The 20,581-nt window shown below is 44.2% G+C and overlaps 1 long non-coding RNA gene across 1 annotated transcript in view; it reads left to right on the top strand.

Annotated features, from left to right (window-relative positions):
- Positions 1-3,505: 3,505 nt before the first annotated feature.
- LOC113972345 overlaps positions 3,506-20,581 on the top strand; it is a 155,782-nt gene continuing 138,706 nt past the window's right edge. The window contains exons 1-2 of the long non-coding RNA XR_003535861.1: positions 3,506-3,581; positions 11,953-12,115. This is a non-coding gene — a long non-coding RNA (uncharacterized LOC113972345). The remainder of the gene's footprint in view (positions 3,582-11,952; positions 12,116-20,581) is intronic.

Here is a 20,581-nt window from a genome sequence, read left to right on the forward strand (position 1 = left end):
GCTTTGTTTTCAGAGACTGATAATTTGAGGCTTTAAAATCACCAGGAAGCCATTAATTGGAATTCTTCAATAAAAAATAAATTACATAGAAGTTCATGATGAGTTGTAAAAACACAGAGACTGTATTATGCAGTGAGCGACATTGCTCTACTATTTATAGACATGCACAGCTATGTAACAGCAAAACTGTAAAGAATTTGAGATGTGCAGATAGCAATTATTCACGGATCCCAACGATCTGCAGATATTTCAAATAACTGCTTTTAGCAGATCAGCTATCCAATAAAAGCAGGGCTTTATTTCCAAGTGGCACTCTTCTAGCATGTTGCTTCTTGTTTTTGACATCTTATATGACATTATTCTCCTAGAGCTGATTATAATGAGGAGACGTGGAAATCCAGGTGTCGGAGCAGAAGAGCCACTCCGTGTGCGTGTTTATCTGTAGGAGCTGAGGGGTTTTCTCTTAGAAGGGTCACTATGGCCCTTCCTCCTATACCAGGCTCAGATCCTGAAGCAGCTGACCAAAACAAAGTGTTTGATTTCTCTGTCTTGTCCCATTTTTCTGCTCTCCCCATCTTCTTTGCTTTCACCTGGGACCAAATCCTCAGTGATGATCCCGTGAAAGCTGGTAGAGCAGGTTCAAGGACTAAGGACCTGCCCAGTGACAGTGATCACAGAATTTCTCTTTGACTTATGAAGCAGCCAGACTGAGTCCTCATTGGAGCTATGTGAGAAATTTGGAAGAGTTTAGGAGACCTGCTATAGATATCTTCCATCTGCCCAGACCCCTTAAAGCACCCACTGCTGTCGTTCTAAACACATGGGGCAGAGCCACCAGGCTTCCATCAGAAGTGAGTCTCAAAAGAGTGGTAGACACAGCAAAGTGTATTTCTTTATTCAGCTTTTCTCCTGCCTTTCTCCAGCATCTGGGTGAATTCCATGAGGAGACTGGTCTTCCCACTTTCCTAAGGGAGAGCTGACACCTCTTTGCTATTGCTTGGATCCAGGCCTGAGACTCGAGCCGCTAATGGAACTCAGTTAATTGTCTGACCCAGAGGGTATAAAATACTGTTATATTCCAGCAATGCTCTTTTCGTGACCACTGACACCCCGGGCTCCTGCAAGGAGCTCTTTAGATAAAGCAAGTAATAAAAGTGATCGCAGGGATCCTTGACACACGCCACCTGGTAAAGGAAACAGAGCAGGTTTCAGCTCATTCACCAGTGAGCTCAAGGGGATGCACAAAAGAGTGAAGTGGCCTTGGTAGAGCTTGGTCTAAAGTTACACTTCAGGAAGACAGAGGAAGTATTTCCTGAGGACCTGATCAAAGGCTCTCTCTTCAATGCCAGTATAATGCCTCCTGGCCACCTTCGTACACAGGTAGCGTTCAAGGGCTTGGTGTGACTTGATGGGAGTTAATTCTCCCAGTATCAGCAAGCACAAGAGCTGGTTTAGTATTTTGTGGCTAAAATTAATCAAAGGTATCAGCTGGTTTATTCCCCTCTCCTTGTTTGTTTGTTTGAACCCGAGTTAGTGTGATCACAGGGAAGGCAGGACAATGCAAGTCCAAGGAGACAAGGATAATGTGAGATAGTAGCAGAGAATCTGCAGGGAGATCACTGTGGTGTCAAGACCAAATGGCTTAGTGTCAGCAGACAAAGCCATACAAAAAAAATATTGGGTCTCTGCTGGCACTTGAGGAGTACTGTAATTCTTGGAGAACAAAACCTACCATACATCATCCAAAATCAATTGATAAGAGATCTTGGAGAGATTAAAAACTGCTCCCTCCCGTTCATTAGTAAAGGTGGCTTCTGTCCAAAGCTGATTGTTGGTGTGGGCCAACGATGATAAATGCTCTCTTACCCACCAAAAAGAAACACTTCCTAATGAGCTATCAGCTTGTGTACATTTTAATTTCCACGTTGCTACTGAGGATATACAGGGTTCCTCAGAACTGACAGTGCTGCTCAGAGGCATGATACCCCAAGCAATACTTTATTTTTTATTTTTTTTTGCCAGACCAATCCCGTGACCTGATGTCTGTGTACTAATAATATTGCAACAATGAGCTATTAACTTTTGTTTTCGTGTATTGTAGTACTCCTTACAAGATGTTTGTAAGTGGAATTAGCACCTGTGTATTTGTGGGATGTGATTGCAATGAACAGGCACCCACCACTCCTGTTTACTCACGAGGCAGTTACTGAGCTCAGTACCTTTGAGTATCAAAACATTTCGTTGTGGGAAAAGCTCCTTCCCAACAGAATGGTTCTGCCTGTGCTCCATGGCTTGGTTGTGCCCTCTTTGTCCGTGTGTGGCTTAGCCTAAGAAATGTCCTACAGTCCTTGTGCTCCTTTGGGAGGGCAGAGACCAGGATGTCCCATGTAGCAGCCTCAGAGGAGTTGACGAGGATGCATGGAGTCTGCCTTTGCTTTCCTCCTGCATCCCTGATGTTTGCAGCTCAGCACTGAGCCAACTCTCAGTCCTGGAAAAGCCTTGCATGTCCCATCCTGTCACAAACCCCACAGCTCTTAAAGAGCATCGGTGACATTTATCCCGTGTCTCTAAATTATTCTCAGTAGAGTGGTGCTTGGGCCAATGACAGGGATGCTGCAAAAGGTCACTTGATGGACCTTGATGCTCTGTTTTATTTACTTAGTTTATTCAGCTTGCAGTGGAGACAGGACATGCTCAATATGTTGGCCACATAACAGGCAGCCAAGCTCCAGTGCTCAGGACCTCCTTGGATTAGAGCCTTTTTAGGAGGTGTTGGAAGAAATGGAAGGAGTTCAGCATGTTTTTTTGGTATGTCAGAATTTCAAAGGATTTCTGAAATTTAATGAACTCATTTAATAGGCATAATTGTCTTGAGTACATGTGAGAACTTCTGAAATAGCAGAATTAGGCATGCTCCATTTTGTAGCCTTTCAATGACCTCCAGCAAACGTGTGACCCAGATATGAGAGCCTCCTGTCCACTTGCATAAACATGATGTTTTAAAAAGGCGGGGGGGGGGTGGTGAATAAAAGAATTGAGCTCTTAATGGCACATGGACAGAGACATACTGCAATTGCAAAACAAATTCAGGAGCAGATAGAGAATCGCCTCGAGACTCTGCACGCCAAAACTCAGCCGCCTCCTGCGAGACGGAGCTCTGACGGCCGTGGACCTTCGGTCCAAACTGCTCTGGAATTCCCTATGCAGAGTTCCAGTTGTAGCAAGGGGCACAGATCTGCTCTAGGCCCGTGAAAATCTCTGCTTTAAAGCCTGAGCGATGTCCAAGCTGCTGTTACACAGCATATTCAGGATGCCCTGTAACATACAGCACTTTTTGTTTCTGGGTCTTGTTGGAGGATGTGTAGGGGTTGCACAGGCAGGGAGGTGGTAGCTGCTCGCTCCAGCCCTCCTGCCACTTGCATACCAAGAAAAAGCTGTATTTTTAAAAATCTCACTAATTAACATGCATTTTTAATACATCATTAACTTCCTATCACGTGTCTGTCCTGGTCTCTCGGTCCAGAGGAGCTCTGTGGCTGGATTCTGACCACGGACTTCTTCGTCCCTACTTGCAGAGAAGGGTGAGTGGCTCTTGATTAGTTTAGGCCCACCATTACCATAGTAACCAGCCCTGATTGGCAGGACTCTGAATTAATATGCACACTTAGGAGAAGTGGATGGGGGTCCTGCCAGGCGTGCCCGTGCCAGCACACATGGGGTAGTGCTGCCACTGCCGGCCCTGCTCATCCCAGGCTGCGGCTCCAGCATCCCACCTATCAAATCCCCGCTTCCCGCATTGTTACGAGTCAGGTTTAATTAAAAGCAGGAATTAGCAAAGTGTGGCTGGGATTTAAAATTATATGCTGTTAGTTATTAACTGCTACAAATTAGGTAGATGTTGTTTCAAGGAGAGCAATTTCCACAGACGGCGCTGGTAAAGCAAGTTGGCGTGGGGGACCGCACAACTTTCCAAAGCAGGGATTGCCAGCTTTCTCAGAAAAGAGCTTTTTTGGCCACTTCTTGGGTTTTATGCATGACTGAGATTTAGCATTGTTCATGCTTGCTTGCAGCAATGATACTTCCCTGTCTATGAAAACTCATTTTTCATTTTAACAATAATTCACGGGCAGGAAAAAACACGTCCCGGTTTCTCTGCTGAGCCAAATGCCGAAACAGAATATTGGGCCAAATTATGCTCTGATTTTGCAACTTTAAAATCTGCCTTTGCAAGTTAGTGCTGAATTTAGTTCGTTTCCCTCAGGCATTTTCCATGCAATAAAAATTGTGTTTCTTTTTTTTTTTTCCCTTTTTTTTTTTCTTCTGCCATTTGGGGAAAAGGAAAACTCAAACGAGAGAATGAAGTCAATTGTTAGATTAAAATTATCTGAACTCTTGTTGTTAGAGAAAAACCATAAGGAAGGATCATCTTGCCTGGAAATCTGAATTATCAGTGTGACTAAAGCTGCTGATACAGAATGAGGCATTTTTAGTTGTGGCAGCCAGTCATAAAAAAAACCCAGAGAAAAATAAAACTTTGAGACTTTAATCCTTCTGTTCAGCAGTTTAAAGGGAGAAACCAGTGAGCTGGTCTGAAGATTTTCCTTCCCCACTACTTTTGCTGCTTCCACAACCCTGCAGGGGAGAAGCAAACAGTCTTTGAGCTGTAATAGGTGTAAAACTAGGCAAATTCAACAAAGTTTTAGTGAGTGAGAACGGAGAGCAGCGTTCACAACATTTTATTTGGCTCTCCCTTTATAGGTACTCAGACGGGGAGACTGGGAGTGTGACACACAGAGACAGATTGCTCTGGGCTGGAGAACGGGGAATTTAAGGTACCATGCATAACACAACTTTTACTGGGCTAAAAAATGCAGAGTGCAAACCATGGTCTTTGGCACAAAACAAAAAGAAAGAAAAAACTCCTCAGTGCCGAAATCTTTATGTTAATCTGGTAAAAACTATTACAATATCTATCATTGCTGGCTTTTTAAAAGCCAGTCAGGCTGAAGGCCACAACCTCTACGTATCTTGAGTAGATAAATCAAATTTTTTTCCAAAGTTAACTGATAAATGGCCTGTATGGGTGTGTAGATGTATGTTTGGGTGTGTATACGTATGTATAGGCATGTATATGTTTTTTTGTGAGTGTGAGAAACAAAGTAGTTAGCAAGGGAATGTAAAAGCTTGTTGATGTGTGGTGAAGGAACAGAAATTAAAGAGGCTGGGGGGGAAACAAGCAGCTTCAGCTGTACTGATGCCAATAACTTTTTGTGGGGGTGAGTCAAAGCATCAGGATGTGTCAGACCCTCGTCCTGCCCTTTTGAACTTACTTGTATAGATCACGATGAAATAGAGAAGTGAGAGAAAGATACTCCTGTCCCCGGTGGGGGGAGAGGAAACCGGCCACTCATGCAAATGTTTCAGATGAGAAGCTGAACACACGCCCTGCCCACATCCGCAGGGACAGCCACGGTAAGCAACACCAATGTGTTTGGGAGGCAGAAACAGGTACAAAGTAACAAGTACACGAAGGAGAAGTGGGGCTTCCTCATGCCCACTCCTGTGAAGTGTAAAATAGTAATTTAGCCATTACAGGGCCTTGCAAATGCATTCAGTGCAGTGGTGGTGCTCCTAAACGTGGGTGATAGGAGGTGCAGGAGGAAAAAGCTCCTCCCAGGACGTGGGAGCATCCTGGTCAGGCTGGGGCTCAGCTGTCCCCGGGCACAGGCAGCAGCTTGGTGGGTCGTGCTCTGGCTCTGGGCACATGGATGGTGTCTCTGCCTGCAAGAACCAAGGATGTCACGTCCCTGCTGCCACCGGGGCAGTTTACACTGCATTGGCACCAGTTGCCCTGTGGGACAAGGAGATGTTTGTGCTTGGAGTGTTTTGTCCCTGAGAGCTGGCCCTGAATGTCCCCTCCATGCCGGGACGTGATGTGTCAGCAGACCTGCTGCTGAGACTGCCAGCCCTGCTTTTGATCTGGCCACGGGGCTTTCCACCGGGCCCCGCATCACAGGTGTCGGATGTGGAGTGGCCACCACACGCCCCAGTAGCTCTGCAGATGTTTTTGGTGTCTGTCTGCTACTGAAATGGCAGTGGTCGAGGTCCCGCTGGGCTCAGGAGACTCTGTGCCTTAACGCTGTGTGGCATCGTGTGGCCTTTGGTTTGTTTTCTGAAAGCAAAATGGGAAGTGAGAGGTGGCTGGCACACTCATGGACCTTTCATGAAAAGATGGCCCCTGGCTTGGTCTCTGGGACACAGAAACAGAGTAATTTGCAAAACCTAAATTCTCCACCATGGTAGCACAGGCTGCCTTTTCACTCATCTTAAGAAACAAAGGTAGCAAGTAATGTGCAAAGTTGAACGATACCCAAGCGTATTTTGCTCTCTTTGTTTAAAACAAGCCACCTTTGAAATCAGATTTCTGCTGAGGCCAAGAGGTGCTGCTTCTCACCTGCTCTTTCTGCTTGATTTCTTGCCCCAGTACCTCAGAGTCCCAGCTGAGACATGAGTCCCACCACGGCAGGAACTCTGCACACCCCATTGAAGAAAAACATTTGCTGTCTCACAGAGATTCAGATTTAAATAGACCATGGTGGAGGGGGAAAAGGAAGTAAAGTGACTCAGGGTTGCTGGGGTTGCTGGTGGCAGATGTGGGACTAGACTCTCCCTCTTCTGCTGTTCTGGTGGCCTCAGGATAAAGCCATAGTGCTCTGTCCCGGTGTGCTGAGTGTGTGACCTCCCAGCTTGTGTCGACTTCACGATGACATTAAGCACAGCAAAGAATTGGGGTTTTTATGCATGTGTGCCTGGTCAGTGTTGTCCTCAATATTACAATGAGTTATCATTGATTAGAAGTTCAACTGCATTGAGCTGGCATGGATTGAAAAGCTGGAGACACCTGTATTTCCAGAAAATGCCTGTGTTTCCAGGCAGCATCACTGCTGCTCCATGGAGCAGTGGAGGAGATATTTTACATGAGTGGATGTGTTATTTAAAAATGTGAAGACCTCTCGTGTTACGTGGAGAGGCACGTTTTCAAACAGGGAAACGAGCACAAAATATCCTCTGAAAGCCCCTGGAAGTACGAGTGTCATTAGTATCTCTGCAAAAGTTGCCCTGTCTGTGCTCCTCTCACAGTGCTTTGGTGAGAATTTGTGAGTGACACTTCAAGGCTGATTTTAGCAACCCTGGTTCTGCCTGCGCTTCCCAGACCTTATTACCCATGCCTCAGTTGTCCAGAATTTGCTGTTATTTCAAAAAACTGTGTGTCCCAAGAAAAAGTCCTCCTCAGTTCTGTGGGTTAGCCCATAGTTTGATCATCTGCATCTTTTTTGTAAGTGACTCCAACAGTTTAGATAGTTTGGGGACTTGTAAAACAGCGAGGGGTGGTTGCCCTTTTGTGCACTTTAAATTTTCACCCATGCACGTACTGGCAGTGGTGTTTATTCTTTACTGTGAGTAGTTCAAAGGGAGCATTGGTCTGAGCTTCCCTGATGGTAAATATTGTATAGCCATAGCTGCTTTTACCCTTAGCAGCACAGAACATTTTCTGCGTTACTTTGTTTTATGTTCAGCATTTCTTTTCCAGCAGCATTTTGGTAATTTGGGTCCCCAAGCCTCACTTGTAACATATTTTAACACTACTAGGTTGCATAACCTTCCGGAAGTAAAAAGCAGTGGGCACATTACAACTGTTTAGTTTGTTACAAAACCCCTTCATGATCCTCATTGCTGCCCAGATCTTTTGGGAAAATCCCTGCTCACACAGTTCCCAAACTGTACTTATAAGTATTTTGGTGAAACTCCATCACAGAAGTCAGTGTTCACCCAAACCTCTGCTGCTGCTGGGGATGATGGACAACAAAGTAAAATACTACATTCAAATGCTGAGAGGTAGAAATGTCCTTTCGGGGAGAAATATTCAAACCAGGTGCGCAAACACGAGGAAAAGTGGAGCAGGGCAGGAGTCAGGGAGCAGCAGCCTGTCCCTTGCAAGAGAAAGCAGCAAATAACGAGTTGGTTATAGGAGAGATAAAAGAAAAGCTGACCTCTGCGATAAGCATGGAGGTGGTGGAACGGTGAAGCAAGGAGGCAATTATCGCAACTCTCCGGGATGAAGTGGGTACAAGAGCTAACGTGGCTGAGCAGTGAATTTCAGCAGCAACAGAAAAAAAAAATGGATCGTGCACAGCTGCAGGGGTTACTGCTGGAGACTGTATCAGAAAGAAGAAAAATGGATATTGCCTGCAGAGGGACTCGGCACTTTATTGGGCTTCCAGGAGAAGTCGGCTCCAGCGTACGCAGGAATTTCTGAGGAGATGATTTTCCGGCTACTTTAGATTCACTGCAAACAGGTTTCAAGTGATAAAATTCTTTGGGGGATATGGGTTATAATGAATGATCCATTTTAGAAGAGGAAACAAATAGTGGGATGTTGCAATGTTTTAGCAGTGAGAAAGCCATTGTTTCCAGATTTGTATTAATGATACGGAGTAGAAGGAGAATGGCGAGATGACAGCGTTTGTAAATGAGGGAAGTGATCAAAGATCAGCGGCAGTCCCAGGAGGAAGGGTGAGAGCAGTTGGAAAATACTAAATTTCAGCTCCGATTCTCACATATCCCTTAGGATATTTTATAAATTTATTTTTTCCCTGAAGAGCTTGCTGGGCACCTCAGCTGGAGACAGTGCATTAAGCCTCCATACCTCTGTTATTTGGCCAGCAGTTAATACAGCTTCAGCTGCTAATATGGATGAGCCTGGAGTCAGGAGAGCCTGAGACCTGTGAGCGACGGCCACCTGACATTATTCCAAGATTCCTGTCATGAGCACAGCTCTCACCACGTGAACGAGCCTGGATATTACTCACAACTTGTAAGAACAAAGTATAGTATTTGAACTGCATTTTCCAAACACAGCCACAGGTACTGTGCTTTGAAAGGAAAAATTTCCTGTCAGGAGGCATTTATATGAGGCATCAGGAAAAAGAAATTATCTGCTCTGGAGATATAGATCTGTAGGCAAAAAGATGCAAAGTAGGAAATCCCAAAACACACAAAAAATTATGTTGCTCAACTAACATAATATTTCTTGCATGATAATAATTATAAACAGATGCACCATTTGATGGTTTACAGATTTGTTTCTCTTCTTTACTTAGTTCAGCTAAAATTTGCAAAGTATTTCCCTTCATTTGTGGAATAATTGACTTGTTCTTATGACATCCCCAGGCTTGTGATCCAAAGCTGAGTGCGATCTTTCAGTCGAAGCCGGATGTCTCCGTGAAACAAGCGCTGGGATTTCATCGCATCTTACTGGGTTTGGTACAAAAATTACTATTGGATGTAATCACCTGGGCTGTGCAGAAAATGATACCAGATGAGTGGAGGGATGACTTGCACCCATCACATGCACTGAAACAAGAAACCCGGTGGCTCTCCCTTTACACAGTGTCTGTAGGGATGCCAAAACCAGAAGTTTTGGGGATACAAACGTTTCAAAGAACCGCATGTCAGGGAACAGCATTGTGAAGGCATTCCATTCCCAAAGCTGTGAAGGTCAAAACCCAGACATTTAGGAGAGCCAAATGTTTTCAAGAACTGCATGTCAAGGAACAGCATGAGAAGTCTTTCCATTTCCAAAGCTGTGCAGGCTCTTCAGAGAGACCTGCTCTGCTGTGATTATTGGTCAGGGTCCCTGTACTTCCTTTCCTTCACCTGCTCCCACCACCACCACCCCATCTTCTCCATTTAAAGATAATTTCTACTGTTGATGTGTTCTTTAGGTGAGTTTGCTGACTTGTTTTGCCAGGCTGTTTGATGCAGTGGGATGCCTTGGCACAACATCAGCTTTGCCACAGCTGGGCTTTAATACTGGGTTCTTGCCCAAGCAAAGCCCTTGTGTGTTCTTTGGCAGCCCCTGACACCTGTGATGCTTTCCTCTAGTTCAGGTGAGGATGCACACGTGCTCCCAACTCTCCCTCCTCTCCATCAGCCTTTCCGTGTTCTCCTTGCGAGAGCATGGACCTGGAGGAGGGCTCTCCTGTACCATGGAGTGAGCAACCTGTCTCACCTCTGAAGGCACAGGTAGCTGCCACACTTCTCAGGAGTTCATGTGACACAAAATACCTGTCTGTATATACAAACTGAGTCACCTTCTGCCTGCAGTTGCAGTCCTTGTCAGATGTCGTTTCAAGCATTATCCTTGGCAATACTGTCTCGTTCAGCTCAGCCTCTTCTCCCCAGTGACTGTGCACTGTGGTTCCCCGTCTTTATCAGAATGGGCAGCTTTGTACTTAAAACCTGCCTTTGTTTTTGCTGCTTTGTGTTTTGTTGGGCATTTTTTTGGTGGGAAAATCGTTTTCCCCCTGGACCATGCTCCTTCACGCTGCCAGTTCGGTCTGTGCCTCCTCACTGCCTGGTTTTCCCAAGGAGCCGGTCCCTCTTGTGCGTTTCAAAAATTTGCAAAAAATATTCACTGGGAACTAGATACTAAGATATTAAATAGAGTTAGAAGAGAAGATATTAGTGGCATAATCCCTTTTATTATATTCCCTACAGATCTTAAGTATAAATATTTCCCGTGTTGTACAAGTGCTACCTTAAATCATTCAATCGCTCTCTATAGGATGCAGCTCTCTCAACAGCAAAGCTTTGTCCTGTTTCCAACCTCTCCTCAACAGGCAACACAGGATTGATCCATCATATTCTCTGTTTTCTCTTGTGCTTCCATTTTCCATCCTTCTTGGCCTTGTACTTTTTCCCCAGCAGGGCAACTGGTAACCAACCAGTATCTCACTGTGATTGACTCCGTTAATTTAGTCTTTGGCTGTAATCAGGTGCAAAACCAACCACTTGCAGAGTGTCAAGAGCTTTTTTTTATGGGTGACACTCCATGGATGATTGGGGCCAGGCTCCCTTGGACATCTTGTCTGGTTCTGTCAGCAAAGTTACACCAGGGAAAGGTTTGGCACATGCTGTAAAAACTAAACCTTGACCCAGCCATGAGCAAATGAGAGCGAGACAGCTGTTTAAAATGCCTGATGGTGAATTCAGATTAAACCATTTCAATATTGACTGAAATACTTAATTTTATCAGCACTGGCTACTATGAACGTATTTTCCTCTCAGTTACAAGCAGTGGGATTACCCAGCTCAGAGGTCACTAAGTGGACTCTCCATCCTTAGCTCCTCTCTGAGGACAGGGCTGGGAGAAAGGGTGATCCTTCACATGGGTCTTCATCCCTGTGTCCTCACGCCTGTGCCCTTGAACACCAGGGAAAGATGAACCAGATTGCAATTGGCTGGTGATCTGGTTTTCAACCCAGTGGTTCTGGCTGGAGGATGTTGGACTGTGTGGCCAGAAGCCAATTAGCTGCCAGCAAAGTATTTGCACGATAACACATGTAACATCTTTTGGCTGACAGACTGCATTATATGTCTGTCCCTGTGCCCAGGAGAAAGCAGAGCATTGCTTCAATTCACTATGTTACATATCTCTCTCTCTCTCTATCTATATAGATATCTATCTATATATATATCTGTATCCAAAAATGTAAACTCCTTGTGGTGGTGATGTTTCTCCAAGCTATTGTCCAAGACAAAGCCAATGCCCCCGGGATCTGTCTTGAGAAGGGGAAGGCACTCTGTCTCAACTACTGCTGCCTGATCAACTTGCTGACACCAGAGTCCCTAAAAAATTGGCTTAGCAGCGGGCAATATCTGAGCCAAAAACTGGCAGATCAGCAGCTGCTGGAAGCAGACACTCCTTCGCAAGTTCTGGTCCTCTCTGGTGTCACCCAAGCTGCTTCCCTGACTTTGTAGCAACGGCTTTTTGTTAATTAGGTCACGCGTGGCCCTGTATGTGAAGTGCTACACGATCCAGCAGGAACAGTGTTTTGTGCCGGTGCGTCTTTTCACTCTGTTAAGTCTCGCATTTTCTTTGCTCTCCAGGTTATGCTGACACGGAAGGAGGGACTTGGAGAGAGGGAAGATTAACCTTTCGCTGGCCACGATTCGTTCCCTCTTATCGCGGAGGATTCGGCAACCCACCCCCCTCCCACCCAGCCTATCTGTCTGAATTGCTGAAAGCATAATGCTCCCATATGAGAGATAAGTAAGTGAGCTCTCTTTCTTTTCCGTAGGGATGAACTATAGTGTATGCAGATTATTAGGGGAAGAAAATAATATCAGAGAAAGGTGGCTTTCTTAAAAGGCATCGGTAGCATTAGTGTCATGTGTGAAGCACCCATTTGTGACAACTGTACAGACCTTTCAATGGAAAATTGTGCTGTGCTACCTTTTAAAGTATGAAATGCTAATTTTGGATTTGCAGTTTTTGAACTGGAGGGCTGCATTTTGCATGGAATTTTGTTTAATTTCCCAGTGAAAAAAGGCATTTGAAACACAACTGCCTACAGCCAACTGTCAACAAAAATCAACTGTAATAACACGCGGCCTGTCACTGATTTATGTGGTGATGTGGTAATCTTCTCAATTTAGCTGGATATTTCTTCTTCATACCAAATAGCTGAAAGTCTTGCTAGACATTTATGAATATCGGGAGGTACTATTAGGATGATAATGGGGCAAGATTAAAGAGGTGTTCACTAGTTCAAAGTGCCAGTTAAAGAGACAGGGAATCGAGAGGTGTAGATATATATGGCCCATTGGTATAAGTGAACTTTATATTCTCAGAGTTGCTTGAGATTTGGGAGACGGCATATTGAGATCCATCTGCCATGAGAGCATCTTTCTAAAGGGAGACTGGGGGAAGCAGCTCTACACATTTTTTTTCCCCCCTAAAAAATATGCTTTTCTTTAGCAGGGGGTGGGTTGAAAATCTTAGGTATCGAAACTGGAGCAAACGATTTATGGGTGATGCTTTGGCAAGCAGGGTGCTGGGAATTTTCCCACCTTTTCTCCAAAGGTTTGAGCCTTATATGTGGTCATTTTGCAGCAGGCTGTGTCTCAGCCAGGACTGAAGAGTAAGATACCACGCTCTGCATATTACAGCTAAGAAAAGTAATTGGCCTCTCATAAAGAGCTAGAACTAATGCAGACAAAACGATACTGCAAGACTTGAGCTGCAAATAAAGAGACAAGTTTGTGTTTTACAAAAATGTATAATTTACCAGGCATTTCATTATGCTGTATAAAAAGGCAAAAATGATAATTGAAAATAAATGCGGCTGCCTAGCTACAGTATATGCTGCCAGCGTTACTGGAAATAGAAGTGCTTTCTTGCTGAAGAGAGTTAAAATTTTCATACAACTTCTGTCTGCAGACTTGTGTAATGTATCTTATTAAATTTGTTTCAGTTTGGGTATTTGTTAGAGAGAAGCAGGCAAAATGTGAGGCTCTGTCTGTGTATTTATATATCAAGGGGGTTGTACAATTCTATTAATTATTAGCAGCATCTTCTGCAGATGCACACATCTGTGGGCTCTGAGAGAGGATTCATGTTGCTGAGTTTGTTTCAGAGTGGGCAAAGCACATCAGTTTGCCTTCAGGGTTGCCAAAGATATTCCATTGCAAGCTCCTGTCTTACAGGGAACGTGGTTACAAATGTAAATATACCAAAGTAACTTTGTTGGGTCATTTTTCCCCTGAAGCAAAGGGAACCCTGAACTGCCATTTTATTTTGGCAGCATACAAAGATGGAGCTACTTGGGGATGCTGAGAATTACTGGAGGGGGAGAAGACAGGCCTGGGAATTGTCATTGCTTCTGCTCTGACAGCTTCTTTCAAGAGGAAGTTGCCACAAACATGGTGTCCATCTGTGTCCTAATACAGCAATCCTGGTGCTTTGCACACCCAACATGGGAAAACCTCTCCCGAGGGAGTTTTGGGGGAAAAGCCCTCTCCTGGATTAAGATTTTTTCCTCCAAGCTCTTCAATTTCTCAGCAGAGAGAGCTGCAAATGGCTCCAGGTTCGCTTCACAGTGTGTGCTTGTGCCCTGCAGCAGCAAAAGGCTGGGCAGGTCACCCAAGTTACAAGTGAAACTACTGAATTTCCATTAGCTGTGGGATTAAGCTGAAAAAGAAAAAGTAAGAGGCCTTCCCTTGACCAAAGGAGGCTTGACATCACCAAGGTGGCTTTGGAGGCTGGGGAGGTGGGGTGAGAGAAACAGCAGATGAAATGGGTTGCTGGTTGGGATTCCCATTCCCCAGTTCCCCTACCAGGATGGCAACACAGTGGGCAGAGTACTGGGAAATGAACTATTCAAAAGAAGGGTCGTACTTTCACGTGTTTGTTTAGATACACTGTTGAAAACTATCATTTTTCCTTCTTTCTTTCCATTTGGGTTCTTTTTTATCTATAGGCTCAGCTGGGCCGCATTGTTCAGACAGTCATGGTTGTGTTTGGATGGGTCAGGCCCTGTGAATTCACTTGGCCTTGAAGCAAAAAACTCATCATGAATAATGAAAGAAAGGAAAATAATGCCTGAGACAGAATGACTTAAAAAATGATTAATATCTATTCTTTCCCTCATAATTTGCCTCCAGACTTTTCCCTTTTCAAAATAGCTTGCCATTAGCAGTTGAACTTTCAGTAGTCAGTACTTTGATGGAACTGGTGCTCTGAAGCCAAAGGGAACATTATTATTATTATTGTTATTATTATTATTATTATTATTATTATTATTATATGAAACCAAGGTCCGTTTTGAGAAGTTCAAAGCCCTGGATGAATATGGAAAGGACCAAGTCCTGCCCTCAACCACATCCAGCTTGTTCAAATTGGCCACTTGAAACACAGCAATGTTTGCCAGAGAGATACTGAAATTCTTGAGACTGTAGATGTGTAAACACCAGCGTCAGTTCCCATCCAATAACCGCTGACAGAAGAGCTGGTCCTGTGCAGAGCAGCACCGAGGGGATTTGCAATTATGAAGGAATGGGATATATCAGGGATGCAACTGACTGCCACTAAGTAGCCCAGCAACTCTCAGGGGCCTCCACTCAGGCTCCCAACGCCTCGTCTCAGGCAGGAGATTTTCTTTCTTCAAACGCTTTTATTAAAAACCAGTTCAGGTAAATGCTGACAATAAGCAAGCAAACCTGTTGAGCCCCGAGTCCACAACTTGCCAGGCAACAGGATGCTTCTCCGTGACATTTAAGAGAGCTAACAGCTGAAGAAAATATTGCATGTTTTACCCTTTCTACTTAAAATAACACCAAAAAAAAAAGTGCTGCTCTTGCAATTACATTTAGGGCCATTTTCAGCAGGCTGTCCCCACCTCTGTCCCCGGAATCTTCCAGCTACCTCCTGTTAATTTTTTCATTAGTGCCCTAGCCAGGACTTTGAAATTACCTAGAGCAGCTTTATCTACCCCAGAAGGAGATCCACACCAGAAATTAGGGTCAGCTGAGTCAGGGCTCCTGGCAGGTGTGGAGTGATTACAGCCAATGAGCTAAAGGGAGTTAATTAATGTATCCCAAACACCTCTGGAGCTGTTTCCACCATATTTGAGCTTCAGTTTGCTCCTGGTGCTGGCAGCTTTACTTTGTGCTGCTCCACGTTCCCTCAGAGCAGCTCCATCCAGCCACGTGGATCTCCTTGTCCTGGGCCACCCTGAGCTTCATGTAAGTCTTTCTGTTATTCTTAAAGTCTTACAGCGTTGCAGCGGGGCAGAGCTTCAGGGGTTTTTGAGGTGATAAACAGAGAAAGTTTGATGATTGTTGGGCCTGAAGTTGCTCCTTTCTATGGCAGTTGCAAGGTGGAGTAGCTGCTTGATGTGAAAAATGATGATTTTTGTCTTTCTTTTTTTCCTTTAATTTTTTTAAGCCCTCCTCTTACTATATTTACCCCCATTCCATAATTCTGCTTTGTTGGCATGTTTAACCTTTAGACACCTGTATGCATGTGTTGCCTCTCTTGTGAGCGTTTGCCCTAGCTGATCATCCGGAGAGAGCAGCCAGATTTTATGGGAATTGGTACTTCTTAAGTCAGACTTCTTTGATTTTCTGTCAAAATAGCGGATGATGATTTTGTTTGTAATGGTCAGATGTGCCAGTTCTGTGAGCATTATGGTCTTTGCAGTACATGAAGTCAGAATTGTTACAGGCTTTAGTCAGGCAATGCTCCTGTTGAGTCTGCGGATTTTACCCCGGTTAAAACAGGGATTGCCCCAAGCTTCCACTTCATCCTTTCCCTGGTCTCGGAGGAGGGTTGGGAGAACAAAAGGTGCATCTTTATTTTTCACTGCCAGAGTTTCAGAGAACCTCGTCAGTGTTAACAAGGCACAGCTGGCCCTCGTTTAAACCCTCGGGGGTAAAGGGTGGCAGTGAAGTCCCGAGGAGCTACCAGAACCTTCCGGGCCCTTCCAATCAGGCTCTGGATTAATTAGTCATCTCCACCTGTGCTAGAGGTGGAAGAAAGCCTTTCAATGTCTACCAGGGGATAAAGCTCCTTTTGCTGCCCACTGAAAGCATGGCAACCTCAGCTTAAATGGCTGAACCTGTGTCAGGTGCTCCATTTTGGGGACTTTAAAGGCTCAGGGGAGGAAGGCTTATGTGGCAAACCCTCCTGATTTCAGGGGTGGAGCAGGCTGGGTTTTAAGACATAAAAATGCACTTGTGTATTACCTGCAGAGATAATTAAATGTATAGGCCCGTTCCCAATAGGTACACCTGTGCTGCCTCCCTGGCATGCATAAATATTCCCTGCATGCCTGTGTGTTCTCTGCAAGCTACACTACACATTAATAAGACAATCCATATATTGCATTAGGACATACCGTATGCAGACAATGCTCCAGGTACTGAATTTTTTTTTTTTTGTGTAAATCCTGAAATATGGCTGATATGGTCCACTGCAAAATGAACCTATATTGGAAATGGCAAAATTGTAATGTAAAATATACTGGGGTCAGTGGGGTGTGATGTTTTTTGCATACATTTTTTCTCCCTTGACCCATGCCATTCTCCTGTATATCGGGGGAAAAAAAAGCTTCATCTCGCACAGAAATGTGATGTCCTTTACTGCCAGAGGCTGTTGCTGTTTTAAATGAGGAAAAAGCACAATGCATGAAGAAGGAAAATTAAAGCATATTCATTTTGGAAATTAGATACGGTGTCAGGAGACTCTCTGGAAATAGCAGGGTTTGAATGGAGCACCAGACTACAAGACAGTTCACTGAACTTTTGACCACTATTTATACTATGGGAGCTTTTGAAATGGGAAGACAGCGAAGTATTTTATAGCTGTTTAATAGTGGATTGTGGTTTTTACTAGACATTTATCTTCCCTCTGAGTGTATATAAGATAAGTAAACATTATGTGGTGTAATTGCGTTATGTTGGGAGCGCTTTAATTTAGGGTTGGTTTATGTTCCCTGTTTGTGGTAACGTCTCATCCCCAGCAGCAGAGCCGCCCGCTGCTGTGAGGGGGTGCAGTTACCACCTGAATGCCTGACTCCATCCCAGGATCTAACGTGCAACTGAGACCGCCCTTGGGATCTAAGGGATGCTTTTGCTGTTTGTGTTGGGCAAAAATTTAAGTCTAAGGCAGCAGTGGCTGTGGCCCTGGACTGTTTGGGAAGCTCAAGTAACTTCTAGCTCCAGGCCTGACTTAATTTCTCTCGCATTTCTGTGTAGTGAAACTCATTTTAACCTCCTGTATGGCTTCAGTCCCTCTTTAGCATTCCAAGTACACCAAGCAATATACTCTTCCAGGGTTGGCAGTGGTCTCATTACAATTGTAACGATGCATCACTGGGCAGACATGCATGAATGAAACACTGTTTGCAAAACCAAAAATGTGTTTGGGGTATTTTTAGGTCCTATTAACTTGGCCTGTTGTTCAGGGAAATAACATGGAAAGATCAGAATTTTGGCGTAATCTGAGAAAGTGTGGTGGTCTCGGTGTAGTCGAGACTCTTTTTCCCTTCTCCCTTTTCTTTCCATCTACATAAATTTAGCTTCAGGTGGCACAGGGAGTGTTGCACCATGGCTCTGGATCTTACAGGGACCAGTCAGTAGAGAGGGAAGTACTCTGGAGAAGGAGCTGCCACCATCAAACCAGCTATCTGCTGTAGCTGAGGACTCAAATGGAGTCATACTGTACTATGATAGATGCACATGGTGCTATTTTCCTTTTCTTATTCCTCTTGGAGACAATTATAAAATGGATCTGTTATTGCTTAATACTGAGAAGCAAGCTATAAAGCCTTTTTTCTTTTTTTAATATGATATTAAGGGAAAGTCTAAGCTGATGGGCACCCGTTGTGTAGTCCCTTTGTCTTTTGTCAGTTAGCCTTTCATATAGTTTAGCCTATGTGGGAAGGAAAAAAAGATTTTTCCTTCTGCCATGGAAGATGCTTTTCTTCCTTGGACCAGAAGCTCCTCTCCTATCACTAGCCAGTAACAACCCTTCTGTTCATCCTTATGTCAAAGCCACACTACTGAGCTAATAGAGATCGCTGACAATTAGAGATGAGCTGAAATGATTTGGCAAACTCCGGGTGCTTGTGAACCTGAGGGTGTTCTCGGATCCCTCGGAGCCTGCCGGGTGCATTGCCAGCCGTGCGCTTCCCACGTTCCCCCGTCCTAATGGGGAGAGCAGTTGGGACGTGGAGTCCAGCTGGGCCCGGAGGTTGGAGGAGAAGGAGAGGGGGAGTCTATCAAGATACATCTCCTCCCCGCTGAGAGATGCATCTCTTCCCTGCTTCCCTTCTTGGCTGCTCTCTGTTGCTTCTTCTTGCCAAGATGTCCCAGGCACTGTCAGGTTTCTTCTCCCTGTGGGAGATGGATGTGACAAGATCCCAGGAGGGCTCTCTGTCTTTTGCCTGTGAGTAGCTAGATGGGCCATAGCTGGAGAGACAATGTCACTGGAACAGACAAGAGACAGTGCATAGGATAATGTTTTAAAAGGAATGTGAATTCCCTATCAGTGTACACCTCCTCGGCTGTTTGGTTTGTTGCCTCCTTTTTTTAATGACTATTCATTTTATTTTATTTGTCTCTAGACTTATGAAGTATTTCTTTCTGGTTGCTTTCCAGTCACCCAAGACAATATCATTAAATATCACGAGATCCTATTTGTGCTAAAACTTTATAGGACAAGTGGTAATTCCAGATGTTTTTCTTACTTTTATTCAGTGTGAGGCTGCTTGAACATGACAACTTGAAGCAATACCTCAAGCAGCCATTAGTAAAAAAGCAAACCTACATTAGCATACCCCAAAAAAGGTCTCAAAATTAAGAGTATGTCATGGGATGGTCTTTCATGGGAAGAGTGTTTGGCTGATGACTGAGCTGTGACCAGCAGCTTGGCATCAGTAGCATGATTTCCACCTTGAAAGACTGAGTTTACCTTTTGTGCTCGTTCAGTCCCGAGTAGCTATTTGTGGTAGTGCAGAGAGAAGCTGCTTCCCCAGCCTCATTAGGGAGCTGTGCTGCAGGAAAATTGCTTAGGGAATTTTTGTACATCATTTGAATCCCGTGAAACTGAAATGAAGAGGTGTATTTTCATTATTTTATTTTACTTTTTTCAAGGCTCCAGGGTCTCTTTCACCAGAGTGTGGAAATTTGTACCTCAGCGTTCCCGTCTGCCAGTGTGTCTGATATTTGTGGAGGACTTTGGGAGTGTCTTAGCCTGAAGTCCAATAAATCTTTTAACCCACACCATGTGCAAACTCCTATCTATTAAACAGTAGTGGTAAAGTGCAACAGGTGGCCAAACTCTAGAAACAAGCAAATTTCAGTTTGCATTTTGGAGGCGCATGAAATACGTCTGTCTGGGCTCTAGAAATGCAGAGAGGGACCATGCTGACAGTTAGATCTTTATCCTTCATGAGTGCACGTGCTTTTCTGTAGAAAAACATACAAAACCACACCAGAGCGAAGGCACAAAGGTGGTGAAACAAAAAACCCAAGTGACTTTGGCCCCGTCGTTTGCATCGTAGACCAGGCGAACACATTAGACACAAATTCTTTGTGTGCGTGAAGAGATAACAGATCCACATTAATTTCAGAGCTGATTGCTGTTCTTTATTAATAGAAATGTAATGTAGTGCCAACGCCAAGTCCTGCCAGCCTTTCCTTTTTATCTTCTCTTTCAAACGTAGACAGCGTCGGAGGTCTGGTCGGAGCATCCCTGGTCCCTGTTTGTTTCAGAGCTGCTTGTTAAGCTGAGGGACAGTAGTGGCACCTTATCGTGGCTGAGGTGATGATGTCTTGTCAGCAAACACTGTAAATATCACTTGGAAATTTTTTTTGAGGCTGAAAATAGTTTCCGTGGAATAATGCTAATTTAATATAGTTTCATAAATTGAAAATAATTGAATGAATGACAGTAAATCTGTGAATAATTTGCAAATTGAAGCAGTGATAAAATTTGTCAAATAATGTGTTTTCTATTAATAGTTTGCTCTGCTCTGTGTAGCTGCTGAGCGATCTTGGTTCTCCACTTCTTTTTTGAGGAAAAGCTGGATTCTTTTTATTATTTTTGTTATTTTTTTAACACTATCCCTTTTTTTTTTTCTCTTTCCCCTTATTCCAAGGGCCATTGTTTACTTTTGAAGCAGATGAAAGATGAATTCAGGTTACGTTCTGACATTAGGATGAAATTGTCAAT

The sequence above is a fragment of the Neopelma chrysocephalum genome, unplaced genomic scaffold (genome assembly GCF_003984885.1).
Source record: "Neopelma chrysocephalum unplaced genomic scaffold, ASM398488v2 Primary Assembly neopelma1_91, whole genome shotgun sequence".
In the NCBI taxonomy this organism is placed as follows: domain Eukaryota; kingdom Metazoa; phylum Chordata; class Aves; order Passeriformes; family Pipridae; genus Neopelma; species Neopelma chrysocephalum.